Genomic DNA, 15,395 nt, shown 5'->3' with positions numbered 1-15,395 from the left:
TGGTTATCTAATGTTCCTTGTGAGCTCAAGGCCATACTGATGCTCTTCATCAGTAATATGAACTGAGGCCCAGTCCTTTGCTGGGCAGCTTAGGGAGTTGGCAGCTGGCCAGAGGCCAGAGAATCTTCTTAGATTTTGGTTATATACTCCCAGAGTAAAGGAGGGAGCAGGGAGAATTCCAGGACCTACTCTTTCCCCCCGCTAGTACTACCCTGGTAGGCCCCTCCCACTAGGTGCTGCCATCTTTCTGCATCCCAGTGACACAGTAGAGTTTCTATTCTTTCCAGTAGAATTTGAATGAATGAAATGATGTAACACTAACTCTTCCCCAAACTATTCCCATATTCTCCCAGGAAGATAGGTAATCTTAGGTCACCATTCTGTTATTAATTTTGGAAATATTAGAAGCAGGATCTGGAAAATATCTTCTTCAAGGAAGATAATTTTGGTTTTCCCTTATTAAAAACTTCAGAGAAGAGGTTTAAGAGAATGTATTTAATAAAGCTTCACAGATGTTTTACACACCATGAAGCTGAAACATTTACTAGAATGAGAATTTACCAATTACAGCTAATGCTTACTGAGCACTTACTCTGTTTTGGCACTGTGCTCAGAACTTTAAATGTGTTATCTTACTTATTCTTTACTAGTTTGATGTAAAAGTACTATTTTTATCTCTATTTTATCAGGGAAGAAAACCCAAGCTTAGGAAGTTTAGTTGTTCTTTTTTTTATTTTTTAAGTTTTATTTTTTTAAGAAATCTCTACACCCATGGGACACCTGGGTGGCTCAGTTGGTTAAGCCACTGCCTTCAGCTCAGGTCATGATCCCAGCATCCTGGGATCGAGTCCCACATCAGGTTCTTTGCTTGGCAGGGAGCCTGCTTCTCTCTCTACCTCTGCCTGCAACTCTGCCTGTGCTCGCTCGCTCTCTCTCTCTCTCTCAGACAAATAAATAAATAAAATCTTAAAAAAAAAAAAAAGAAAGAAATCTCTATATCCAAAATAGGGCTCAAACTCATTACCCCGAGATCAAGTCACACACTCCTCCCACTGAGCCAACCAGGGACACCCCCTCCCTTTTATTTATTTATTTTTTTAACTTCAGTGTTCCTGCTTTGTATAGGTAAGAATTTAGCAACCACTTTATCTTCAAGCATTGCCCTATGATAACAATTATGAAATCTCTTACACTCAGTAGCGTATTCCAGTACTCACAGTGAAGAAAGAAAATTACTTGGATAAGTTGACAGATTCAGTGTCCTAGGGAATATGGAAATTCAAGCAAAGAGCTGGATTTTTTTACACCCTTTTAGAAACATTGGATGATCAATGTCTTAAAGCAGGAGGTGGGTCATTTCCAAAAATCTTGGCGAGAATCCCGTAGATCATTAACATGTCTCATCCCTGACTCCCTGGCACCACAGTTCTAAATGAAAGACCTAACTTTTCATCCAGATAACTGGCATTTTTTTTTTAAGATTTTATTTATTTGACAGAGAGAGAGCGAGAGCACAACAGCAGAAGCAGGAGAAGGAGAAGCAGCCTCCCCCCTGAGCAGGGAGCCAGATGCAGGACTCAATCCCGGGACCCTAGGATCATGACCTGAGACAAAGGCAGACGCTTAATGACTGAGCCACTCAGGTGTCCCAATAACTGGCATTTTTCATGAGGGTGATTATCACAGTTATTAGTTACCATAATATTAGAGGCCATTTAATGCCCAGGAACTTGGAAGTTTACTTTGTTCATAAAATGACATGTGTGTCCATATAAAGATATAGAGCATTAAAGCAATACAGTAAGCATTTAACTGCTTTGTGTTTAAAACTGGATTTACTCCCCACGGGGCTAGCATCACTGAGTGACTAAGTAGGATCACTGGGCTCTTGCTATCCCCCGGTAGCAAGTTCTGGACGGGACTCCACACTGAGAATCTTATCACAGCAAAGCTGCTGCTCACTGTGTTGCTGTGAGGTAGTATAGTTAGGACTTTCAAAGCAGTAGAAAAAGATTTGCCTTCCAAGCGTTTTTTAAGGCTGTCCTCAGTAAAGAAACATTTTCTCTGGTAGCTAAAGGAAGAAAATTAAGGGGTGAAACAGAAAACAATATTCATTCTGTAGACTTTGATGGACCATCTCCAGTATTTGTCAGAGTACTAAGCACTGAACGATAAGAGCAATTCCTATGAATAACACCATTCCTATGTCTGGTTGGTTCAAGAGATAATTGTGAAACTACTTATGGACCTTGAATAGCATGGCAGTGACTCCTAAATTCAACTGTGTTTAAGAATTGTCTTGAGGGGTAGTCATTAAAAAAGAAGATATCTAAGATCCCTGTCAAGATTTTGAATCAGCAAATTTAGCAATTGCAATTAGGTCAGCTGCATAGAACAGAACATTCTAAAATAATTCCAACTGCCTGAATACATTAACAGCTTATTTGCTCTGAAGGAACACAGTACAAATCTGATATAGTATCATCACAGGGACCCAAGGTTCTTTCTTCTTGCTTCAACATTTTAGGCTGCTGGCTCCCATCCAGAGAGTCACCTCATGAGCCGGAACAGCTGATGGCACTTGAACCCTTATGTCCACTTCCAGGCTGTCAGTGAGAGAAATGGCAAAAGAGAAGGCACACTCCCTCCCCTTCAAGGTGCCCACCTGGAATTCCTCTACAACATGTCTGTCTTCATTAGATTGGTCAGAACACTGTCCCATGGAAAAGACAGTCGGGAAATTTGGTATTTCGACAGGTGTTTTGCTAGCCCCAACTAAATAAGGATCATATTACAGTGCTGATGTGATAGCCGACTAGGAATCCCAGCTCCACTGTATGTGGAACGTTGTCCAGGGACCTGCAATTTTAACACATTTCCTGGGTGATTCTGATTCAAGCGGCCCGTGGAGTATGCATTGGAGAACAGTACTGTAGACAATCAGAAAAAGGGAAAAAGAAGAATGGGATGATATTAAGGTTTTGTTTTGGGGGGATTTTTTGGAATGATACTAAAGTTTTTGTTTGTTTGTTTTTGTTTGTTTGTTTTTAAAAGCACTCCATTTAACAGAGGTACACAGGCCTAATGAAATGTATACCTTGAAAAGAAAACTGACCTTTATTAAGAATGCTAGAAATGGGGTGTGAGTGTTAAATAAAATAATTTAGTTGGCTAAGTGTCATGTTATTATGTATGCATTATTATTGCCCAGTATTTGGGAGAAACCCTGAATACACACACATGCACACTCCACTCCACCTCACTCACGCCCCCCCGGCCTCCTGCTGCCCCCATCCAGAAAGTGAGCATAATCAAATCTTTCTCTCAGGTGGAATCTTGAATGCTGTAAAGTCCAGTTTTCCATATGATTGCTAAGGACATCTGAATGGTTCTTTTAGCTTTCCTAGGTTCCGATTTTAGAATAAGAGGTGCCCATCGATGTCCCAAGCTGAAATTCACATTTCACAGCCTCTGTGTTCAGGCCACGCTTTCCTTTTCCCTCCTTCCTCCTTGCCCTGGCTCTTCCAAACTTTTTCTATTACCCAGATTCGACAGAAAAAGCTTTTCACTGACAGTAGCCCCTTCTCTTCATAAAAGAACCAGTACCTCTCGTTGCTGGAAGCCTGGCCTCTGCTGGGATTTCCAAGAGGTCAGCAGCTGGGTCACATCATTGGAATGGGCAGACCGACTAAACAACCATCTGGGGACCTTGGGACCTAACCGCCCCCTGGCATAAGCCTCATGCAGTGCCCCAGAACCCCACCGGCCAGGCTTTGCTCCACAAAAGCACCTCAGCAGGAGACACAAACAGCTGCTTTGCTTTTTAGAGCTAAGTCTGAAGAGGAGAAGCTGAGCCCAGAAGAATCCCTTTGGTAAACATTAACAGAAAGAATTGGTGTGTAGTTTCCAAAAGGAACTGTAAGCCTAGAAGCAACTGCTTAGAGCATGGAAGAGGCAATACTGACTATAACATCTTGGTTACCATGCATTAAGCAGATTTATGGACCAAGCCCACAGCAGTTTGACATACTGTAACCTTCACCATAATCTTGGAAATAAGTAATGTCGTCTGTCCCCCATTTATGCTGGAGAACATTAAAAGCAGGATAGCTTGCCAAAGAACTCTCAGCTGGTCAGGAGCAAGACCCAAAGCCCAACCTTTCCATTGTACCACAGAGACTCCCTGACAAAGACTGAACATGATTGTTGAGGGGGGAAAGTGAAATCACCTTGGGGAATCACAAAGAAATGTGAAAACATTTATGAAACAATAGAAAAAGGATTAAACGACACTAACATTTCCAGGATGAATCAATGCTCTTGCTATGAAATCTAGAAATGCAATTATTTTGACAATCTCCCATAGATTAGATGGTAGACAAACAGGAAAACTTGCAAGATGGAACAGGGTGTTTGGCAGAGAATCAGAGTCGTTGAGGGAGTGCGTCATGGAGGCAAGTCTGCAAGCCTGTGCCTAGTGCTGACAGGTGTGCCTGCTGGGGCTATGAGGTGGGCAATGCGCCCACACCCTGGGAAGCGGCGGTGTTGTCAGAGCCAGGGGAGGAACACCTGAAACTGGTGCATGGCCAAAACTCTTTCTTGTATGTTAGCTATCAGAGCAACAGAAGAAATTTAGCAAAGTGACGAAAAGAAAGGCCATCTGCTCCTTAAACCCAGAAAAAGGGCTAAGAATGAAAATGTGAAACTATGACATGAGAGGAGCAAAGGACTAAACAAGAAATTTACAACACTCATGACATACTACATGTTGGCTAATTGAATTTAAGTTAAAAAAATAAAATTTAAAATGAAGGAAAAGAAATTGACAACAGTCAGGGATAAGTGCCACGTTCATGCCTGGAAAACCCAGCCTGAATAATATCACCATTATCACTGCCAGGCATGAGACTGTGGGAGGCTACACAGGGCCCTTGGCCTTCTGGTGGAAAGGAAGCCCTGGGGCCTCACTGTCCACATCCATAGCTCATAAAGCACCTTGCATGCAAGTACTCAATGTCTGCTTGCTGAAAGGAAGAAAGTAACGAGAGAAAACAATCAAAGGGTGAGTGGCTAGTTAGATGTCTAAGTGTAAGTCTGCTATGGATCTAAAAGTGAGAGAATGTTCTTCCTTTGGCTGAATGTCTATAAAAAAAAAAGTGGGAGATACTGAAATTGTAGTTATTTTTAAGAATTTATTGAACACTATATTATACCCTCAGAAACACTTTAAGAGAACGTATAATTTAATGCAGGGGCCTAGGAAACCAGCTACCAACAAGGCAAATACATTGATTTCAAACCTGCGGCATCTGGTTATTTTGGGTCATCTCAGACCCTTGAACTTGGCCCCAAGCCCCATTGGAGAATTAGAAATAAAGGCAGCTGGGCCCGCAGCCACCAGTTCACTCCTGCACTCCAGGTGTAGTCTTTCTGTTTTTAACCCCTCACCTTGCTGCAAACATTGGGTCTGGGTTTTAACAGGTGCCCAGTGGGGGCACATGAGGCAGAGGCCTGTACTTATGAGACCAGGCCAATCTTGTGGCTTTCCAACAGGGGCCATCCCACATCGGGCTCCTTGCTTAGTGGGAGTGTGCTTCTCCCTCTGCCTGATGCTCCCCCTGCTTGTGTGCTCACTCGCTCACTCTATCTCTCTCTCAGACAAATAAACAAAATCTTAAAAATAAACAAACAAACAAACAAAAAAAAAAAACACACAAAAAAAAAAAGCACCTGGGAGCTCTGATCCTGGGACATTCTTGTTTCCCACCTCACCTTACCTTCACTCTGTGCACCCTAAGGATTTGGTTCAGCTCGTTACCAATCTAAAAGATCGGCTTTTAAAGAAAACAAAAACAAAGACCTGCATCTCCACCTACCTGTCTCTCACTTTGCCTTCTGACACAATGTCCATCTCCTAAGCTCAAGGGCCTCACTCTTCGACCCACTGCCTCTGTCCTCTGCTTACCCGGTGGTGGTGCTGTCAGCGAGGATTCTAGGGCCTGGTCCATAAGAATAGAGACTGGAGGGAAAATGTTTTCAACTATAGGAGGATATTCAATCCAGCCTGTTCTCAGAAAATTACCAAGACAGATTTCTGCTGAATCAACAATATTAGATATATTGTACGTGTAAATAACGTCCTTCAGTTTGTAACATAGGTCTATCATTATTTGTGATTCTACCACTCACAATAAACTTTTGAGAAGGCTTTTCACCATGCCCCATAGGTGGAGAGCCAGGAAGGTTCATTTGCCACCCCCGCTTTCTCAGCTTTTCAATATTCACCCGTTGAGTTGGGCTCTAACTTGGAATATGAAACACCTGGCCCAAATAATAAGTCCCAGATGAGTTTTGTGGTTTAGGGAACTGTGTGTGCCCTTGTGTGTTTACCAACAAACAGACAGACACACCTGATGTTCTTACACAAGCCTTGGTTTTATCTCTGCATCTGTCTTGGCATTGCTTCACAGAAGGAAGCTGCCTTGTAAATAACTCACCATGGAATTTAGAGTGTTCACCACAGTGCCAGCTTAGAAACTCTGTATTGTCCACATCAGAAGGCTGCTGAGCAGGAGCAGTACCTGCAGTAATTGGAGCCACTTAGCATATCTAACAGAACTAAAACCAGGCATCAGCTGTGTTAGCCAAACTTTCCAATTCCAAGGACAGGGACCAACTGGCCTTTACATATCAATTTCTTGTGAGGACTTTCTTTCTTTTTTTTTTTAAAGATTTATTTGACAGAGAGGAACAGCAAGAGAGTGAACACAAGCAGGGGGACTGGGAGAGGGCGAAGCAGGCACCACGCAGGGAGCCTGATGTGGGACTGGATCCCAAGGCCATGATGCAAGTCAAAGGCAGACGCCCAATGACTGAGCCACCCAGGCACCCCTCTTGTGAGAATTTAAGATCTTCAGAGTGGTTACATCCTTTTGAACTTTAAGATTACAACCAAAAAGCACAGGTAAGGACTAGGCAAGTAAAGGTGTCCCCTTCTTATGCCAAGCCCACTGGCTAGACACAGCAGTATGATCTCGGAAAGAAATTGATGTCCTCATTTACCTGGTTGCCCACAATGAGGGTGATGGGATATGATACAGAATTTAGGGTAAAAATACCAAGGCTTGAGTCCTGATACTACATCGCTGACTTCAGGGTCATGAGCGTTGAATCAGACTGTAAAACAAGAACAGTTTCCCAGACTGTAAAACAAGAATAACACTTTGGTGGTTAAAAAGGAAGTCATTTATTATTTGTAGGCCCAGTTTCTTCTTTATAGGGTAATTGTTATCAAATAAGCAAATGTGTGCAACAGGAGTTTATAAAATAATTAATGAGAATATGTCAGATATTTTCTAAAGCCACTTTCAACCAAAGATTGTTTTAAAACTGTGGTCACAACATGCCTTCTCACTAGAGACTCTTTTTTTTTTTTTAAGATTTTATTTATTTATTTGACAGAGATCACAAGTAGGCAGACAGGCAAGCAGAGAGAGAGAGGAGGAAGCAGGCTCTCCGCTGAGCAGATAGCCCAATGCGGGGCTCGATCCCAGGACCCCAGGATCATGACCTGAGCCAAAGGAAGAGGCTTTAACCCACTGAGCCACCCAGGCGCCCCTCTGCCTTCTCACTAGAGAGTGAAAACTTTCATCTCCCACCCCTTTAGTCCCTTTACCAAGGTCAGTGACCCCTATATCGTGGACACTCACTATAGGTGAGCTGAATGGGAGGAATGCAGCAGAATCTGAATTCTCTCCCATGGGAATGAGTTAGCTGCACTGCCAAAAAGTAGTTGGTATCCTAAGCCTGAAGGACAAATGTGGAGTGGTTGATCAGGAAGCCCCCCAGATTCTGGGTACCTAGGAGAGACCTCCCTCACCCCGCCAAGTCTCCCTCCTACCAGGAAACAAATGTGTACTTGGGAGCACATCCTAACACGCTGACTTCGGAGTCCATGTCCTGAGGTTCAGAGTTAGTCACTATCACCGCAAGACAACTGCCACGTGGAGGCAATCTGAGGGCAAATCAGTTTGCCACAGATGTCATGACATCCCTTCATTCCAACATACTTCTTAAATAAATCTTGGAAACTTTCACGTTCTGGGCTCTCGAGGAGAGTCCGTTCCACGTGTCAGCATCAGGTCACCTTGCGTTGCAAAGTCTGCATGAGCAGGTGAAGCCACCAAGAGCTGCAGCACCTGAGTCTGGACGTGATGTAAAGATGAACACTTGGTTGCCTTTTACATAGCAAAAAATAAAGGTGAAGTTCCAAGAAAGAAAATGGACTCATACGTCCCTAAGTAAAAAAAATCAATAATAAATAATAAAATAATAATAACAGATAAAAAGGAGACTACCAAATTTACAAATTATATTTAATCATACTTAATGACGCTGCAAGGGGGTAAACTCAAATGCTTATTCGGAGGCAACCAAGATGACGACTCCTTCAGTACTTGCCCGTTCAAGCCACATAGGCCTCTCACACAGTGACTTAAATTCCTGCTTCATTATAAGAAGGCAAAGACTACAGCTCATCAATCCCACCCATTCTCATTTTTGTGCAAACCAATGGTGGACTTACGTTGGGGGGTGGGGGATCAGTTTGAGGCCTGGAAGGAAAACCAAGGAAACGGCCATATGGGGAGAATCACGGTTCTGATCAAGTCTTCTTGTTGGTGTCTTCACCTATTGCTGAGGTGTGTAGAAAATAAATGGAAAAAGTGTCCTTTCTCCTTTGAGAAAAGATATCCATAGCACTTGGTCTCTGGGTGGTTAGGGGAATGAACACCAGCAAAATAGAGAAATCTGAGCTATGGAAGGAGGGGTGTCAGTTCCCACAGCAGCCACAAAGAGAAATGCAGATGGAGTAGCCTCCTGAGGAGCTAGTCCCTCAGACTGCTGTTGCTATAAAGCCGTTTCCTTCATTCTCTTTTATTTTCAGATGTTATTGTCACTTAAAGTCCATTTCCAGGAAAAATTAGATGTAGGGAGAAAAGGAGAGAACTGACCACTGTTGACAGTCGTCGACTGTCCTTTGTCTGTGACTTGCCAGAGATGAGGTGGAGGGAGATGTGTGTGCAGTAGTGGAGTGTGGAGCTGAGTTGGGGAATCTCAAAGAAGAAATAAATGTTGGTGTAGCTTCAGCATGTAGCAATTGCTACGTTCTGGGTTTCCACCCAGCAGTGAGGCACCTGGTCAGACCAGGTGTCTGGACCAACATGGTTCTTCGGGGTGGGGGGAAGGGCACCTGGGGCTCACTCTGATAAGTGGCTGCCTTTGGCTCAGGTCATGGTCCTGGGGTCCTGGGATCAAGTCCCATGTCATAGGGCTCCCTGCTCAGTGGTGAATCGCTTCTTCCTCTGCCCCTCAGCCCCCCTTGTTCTCTCTCTTTCTCTAGGGGAAAAAAAAAAAGCTCTGGTTCTTCTGCTTGAGCAGATCCTTAGGGGGCAGCTGCAGGCTGAGCCAGGCTTAGCATACAAGAACTGTTTATTTGATAAATTTGGGAGTTTCAGCTCATTGATTTACTCAGGATAAACAAGAAGATTTACTTAGGAACACTAACACATTCTTCCTCAAAGAATAAGCGATTCAGCTGAATAGCAGATAAAATGATCTCAAAATTCTACATGCATTGAGATCAATATAGAACTAATGGATAAGAAACCATTATTTTGGATAATATCCATTGAACAGGTTAGCGGTTTGGATTGGTTTAATCTTGTGTTATGATTTTTATGACTTTTTAAAAAGATTTTATTGATTTATTTGATAGACAGAGAGAGACAGCAAGAGAGGGAACACAGCAGGGGAAGTGGAAGAGGGAGAAGCAGGCTTCCTACTGAGCCAGGAGCCCAATGCTGGGCTTGATTCGGGGCTTGATCCCAGGACTCTGGGCTCCTGACCTGAGCTGAAGGCAGATGCTTAACAACCGAGCTACCCAGATGCCCATGACCATTTTAATCTGTAGAGAATCTGAAGTATACTTGAGATTATCATGCCCCCCCCCAATTCCAATAGCATTTGAATCTGAGTCTTGCACTGTGTCTTGATCTCTCCATCGTTCTGGGAAAAAGAAGAAATGGTAATGGACTCCCCTCAACAGGTTGTTTGAACAAGAGCTCAAGACTCTAGAGATCTGGCAGTATGGTTTTTGTTTCTACTCCTTCCCATTCCCCCTACCCCCTTACCAGAATTTACATCTGAATATGTGTTCTTTTCAAGGAAGACAATAGAAATGGGAATGTTCATTGATTTGACTTAACTCTCTGATAGTCATGGCTGCTCTGAAAGAAAAGTGCAGTTTTGATAATATCCCCAAAAGTTATTTCCCTCAGAAAATAACTATGAAAATTAACTTGAGTTATGCTTCTTAAATGAGGCATAAAGCAGTTCACAGTATGGTCCCAGTATGTTCCCTTCCAAAGAATGCTGAAGAGGAAACAGAGATGTCGGATATTATGCGGTTCTCTGTCTTTGGGCTTTGTTGACTTCCTTTTCCCACCAAACTATGACAAAAGGAAGCCCACGCTCACTTTCCATTTACATTTCAATCCATAATCTGCCTTCTCCCTTAAACTCCCTAACATCCCCATACCTAACATTGTGGATTCATTAAGGCCACTCAATTTCATTTGTCAAATCCACTGTGAACACCCACCAGACCCCAGCTCTCTTCTGTATCTCCATGCTATTCAGATTCTTAGCTTCTAAAACTTACTCCTTCCTGGCCTTCTCACAGTCTCTCCTTGGTCTACTCTAACCTTTGTGCCATTATTCCTCAGTCTTCTGGAACTGTTACTGCTTTCTTCTTCCCTCTTATTTTTTTGTGACCTTACTCTTACCTCCTTTTTAAAATTCTGCATAGACTCCCCCAGAGGGTCCAATTCATATCCTTGGCTTCACCCACCACCATTATGACTCCTAAATATATCCCCATTCCTGAGCTCTGTCTTGAGCATGAGACTCCAATTTCCAGTTGTCTACTGTGCATTTCCACCCATGAGACCAAAGCCTTCTCAAACTTATATATCCCAGATCAGGCTCATTCTATTTCTCCCTACTTCTGCCCAAATTAGCCGGTATGTCACATACAACAGGTACGGTTATCTTGGTGCCAAATCATAGCCTGTCATGCCTCAGACGCATTTCTTGTCATTCTTGGCAGGCTTTTCTGTAACCTGGTTTCTGGCTTAGTTGGCCAATGTGAAGCCCTCGAGGGAGACTGGAGGGTGAGAGTAGAGGGGAAACCAGGAAATTACACACATCTACATGCTCATTCCACCTGACAATACTTAGAATGATTTCTGTTTTCTTCATTGGGCCCAAATGAAACCCCCTCCTCACCCCTCAAATCAGTCATTCTCTCTCCTCCCTCCTCATTCCATCCTACTGAGTTACTGTTGGTCTTCATAATTTCTCTCCTACATTTTGGTGATAGAATTTATGTCCCTTAAGTTACATCTCCTCACCTAATCCATTCTCTACACAGTTGCAGAGTGAGTTGTGACGATAATGAGATGTTACTCTCTTCTTGAAAACTAAAACTGATTGCTATCTTCAAAGAAAAATCAATCATAAGTAGCCTTTTTATTTTATTTATTTATTTTTAAAGATTTTATTTATTTATTTGACAGACAGAGACCACAAGTAGGCAGAGAGGCAGAGAGAGAGGGGGAAGCAGGCTCCCCGATGAGCAGAGAGCCTGATGCGGGGCTTGATCCCAGGACCCTGAGATCATGACCTGAGCCGAAGGCAGAGGCTCAACCCACTGAGCCACCCAGGCGCCCCATAAGTAGCCTTTTTAGGCTCCTTACCTTGGAGCATGTCATTGTGCAACTTGGCAACAACTGGCCCAAGGATGTCACGTGAAGGGAATAGACCTAACATATATGGAAAGAACAACTGGCCATGAGGTAGCCTCAAAGAGAGCTTTGCTCATGACCACCAATATTACATAATGACTGGTCAGCTTCATTAGATCCTTTAGAAATTTTAAATGAGAGACAGAGGCCCAGAGAGTGGAGAGGTAGAAGAAACACAAAATCAAGGAGTAGAAAACTGTGAGGCAGCAGAAACGATGATACTCTGAGGGTCAGGAACAGTAGGTGGGTAGCAAGAAGAGTAGCAGTTACAAGCTCAGTGGAATGTGGAATGAAGTATCTGGGACAGAATCTAGAATCAAGAGGAGGATGGCTCCAGGGTTGTTGTTGGATCATGGGAGCAGATGTGAGCGGATTGGGGAGATGTGACCATTCATCCTTTGATTCATACAGCTCCCATTTCTCCTTAAATAAATTAAATAAATTTCCGTCCATAAACTTTACATTTCTTTTCCTAACAACCATATCCCATCCGATCATGTGTTTGACAAAACAGGATGCTCATAAGGCTCACCTGAGGTATTTGGAAAGTTTAGGAAATGCTTTCTTTCCACTTCAGACTTTCATAGTGTCAAGTTCTCCATGATCTTGCCTCTTTTCTCTAAAAGCACCTGAGCCTAGAGTTGTCCTCCTCAAAGGAATGGTCGAAGAGTATGGATACATTGCTCTCAGACAACAATATAAACACAGGTAATTGTTCTTTGAGACTAGCAGTAATCCAACTGTGCTTTGTTTTCTCATGACTCCGTGCCTTTCCATGTACTTCTCCAGGTGGCTGTAATGGCCTGGAGAAAGATCTCTTTCACTTAGAATGCTTGTACTCTTTACAACTCAATGAAGATATTGAAAACTTGTTTCACCATCTCTCTCCTTTACTTGCCCCCAGCAGACAGGTATAAGTTTTGCCTCTGCCCTTCTGATACTTGCACAAACTTATTGTTTTGAAATCTGTTTCCTTGCCAATCTTTCTCATGAGACTGAGCAACTATAGGACTAAGATTCCAACTAGTTCATTCTTTTGTGGCCCTGCTTGGAGTAGACAAAAGGTCTGCAAGAAATTAATACATTCATTGGATGAAAGCTTGTCTAATTTAGGGAGACCTCAGGAATTCAAGGTCATATAGAGGAAAGAAAGCTGGAGTCAAATTATGGATCTGCCTCTGGTCATTTGTGTAATCGCAAAGTATTTCAACTTCTGTGCCTGATTTTCCATGTCTGAAATGTGGTTAGATGTTTAAGGGTTTGGCTCAGCAACCACTGTGGTTCTTTACAATACGGTAAATGTATCTCTCAAAACCGACCCTGAGATTTTGTCCTACTCACACTGCTGCTCCACTCAGCCAGAGGAAAATGGCAGCCACACTGGCAGGGTTAAATATCTGGTGACTGAGTTCATGTGCATGGCTCTTTGTGCTGTTGCTGCTTGGCTTTGTGGAATGGAGAGAGTTGTTATTTAATATACACAGAAACTTTTTCTATAATCAAGATCGGCTTCCCGATGTGGATAACATAAATCATATCAATCTGGAAGCATATCCCCATAGTTATAATTTCAAATATGTAAAGCCAATTATGTTCAGTAAAGGAAGCCTTGAAAGACAAAATTCTCAGGCTACCATGCTCAGAAAAACATTTATGTGTATCAAATTCAAAGACAAGAGAGGACAGCATATACAATTGATTTTATTTCATATACATATAAACCAAATATAAAACTAGTTGAGCTAACAGATATAGGTTAGATAAAATTCTCTAAACAGATTATATAAAACATAATATTGGCAATCATCATTTCTTATATGCTTCTCATCTATCACAAAATTTTGCCATTGGCGTAATTGTGTTATCACTGGAAAACTTCTTTCAGCAGTAGTATGAAATAGAAATGGAAAAATAAGAAATATATCTCTATTCTGAAAAAAAAAAATTAAACAACAAATCTGCACTTCTTTGCTTGTCCTTGCAAAGACACAGAACTAGCAGAATAAAGTTCTGAAATATCCAAAATACATACAGTTACCACATGAAGTTCTATTTCAGGAACAGATTTTTTGGCAGGAAGGGATGCATGACTCCTCCCTGACACTCCACAAACAGTTACTCATGAGTCAAATAGAAGGATTTGGCTCCTCTGCTGACAGTTTCTTGACATGTTTGCTCCCCACCCTCACAATTACAGGCCCTGATTTGAGAGATTAGGGACCATAACTAGTCTCCTAAGAAAGTCCTTTGTCCTATCTTGCCCCATGCTCCCTCCTTCCTCTATACTTTTGGGAATTACCTTGCTGAATTCAAACCTCCACTGCCTGTTCATAAAATCCAAACTTCTTGGTCTGCACAAAACTTGTACCCACCTAATCTTTGCTCTCTTTTTCCAACACTTCTCCTCATCAGCCTTGCTCTACGCTAGCCTGTGAACCACGTGCCTATGCCTGACTGCCCCATGCAGTTCTATGCTTCAGTCAATGAACAGTTGAGTGCCTCCCACTTGGGTGCTAGGCAAGGAATGGGCAGTTTTCCTGCATTCGCTCATACTGTTCCTGCTACGTAGAATGCCCTACCCAAATCTCTCCCCTTGGAAAACATCCCGTTTCCAAGTCCTAGTACACATCCCTATAATTTTGGCCCTATTGGTTAAAACTAACCAGGTCATTTTCTGTGCTTTAAACCAGCTCTATTACAGACGTACTGCTTCTGTGTCAATGAGGCCCTAAACTTTGAGGTCCACGTCTGCTTCTTTTCATTCTTATTACCTGCCAAGTACTGGAGACATTATTTCATCTTAGCCCCAGCTAGTTCTTTGGCCTTCATCTACATATGGCAACAAAACAAGCACCAAAAAGCTGCCTTAGACACTACTTACCATTTCACAAGTTAGAAGGGAATTTAGAACTGTAAGGGACTTGCAGAATCCTAAGGATGAATCTTAAGTAATGAAGCCCAGAGACATTCATCAGAGACACAGGAATGGCTCAGTTTCTTCCACAACCACAAATCAGGGATCTGTGCTGCTTCTACCTTGTTAAGCAACTCATCAAACTGAGCACACCAAAACTTTCCTCTGTCCTAAGTTCAATAGATTCTAGTGTTGTGGGGTACTGGACAAACGCTTCTTTCCAGTTTCCTCTTCCTGTAAATAGCAGAACACATCAGTGTGATAAAATCACCTCATACTACTTCTCAGCCTAATGCTAGCATTGCCTACTTCTGATTTCTCTGAACTTTGGGGAGATTTAAATGCTTCTTCCCCTGTATTCCCTGAGCACTGTATATACTCTGATATGGGTAGTTCAAATGTAATATTAATTCTAGACCCTGAAATTACAACAGGTCAGTGCCTGGCATATAATGAGCACTCAAATGAATGAGGAACTGGATCTTACTTTAAGCATATGAAGTAAGACTAATTATGTTAATTCTAACCTTAATACTTCCCTTAGCATTTAATAAGGGATTATTATCTGTGAACACAGATTTAACATCAGGCAGTGGGTTTTGCTACCTGACATACTG

This window comes from Mustela putorius, unplaced genomic scaffold (genome assembly GCF_011764305.1).
Source record: "Mustela putorius furo isolate JIRA1106 unplaced genomic scaffold, ASM1176430v1.1 tig00000056_pilon_pilon_pilon, whole genome shotgun sequence".
NCBI classification, from domain to species: Eukaryota; Metazoa; Chordata; class Mammalia; order Carnivora; family Mustelidae; genus Mustela; species Mustela putorius.
The sequence above is the reverse complement of the archived record's forward strand: the minus strand, read 5'-3'. Positions refer to the sequence as shown.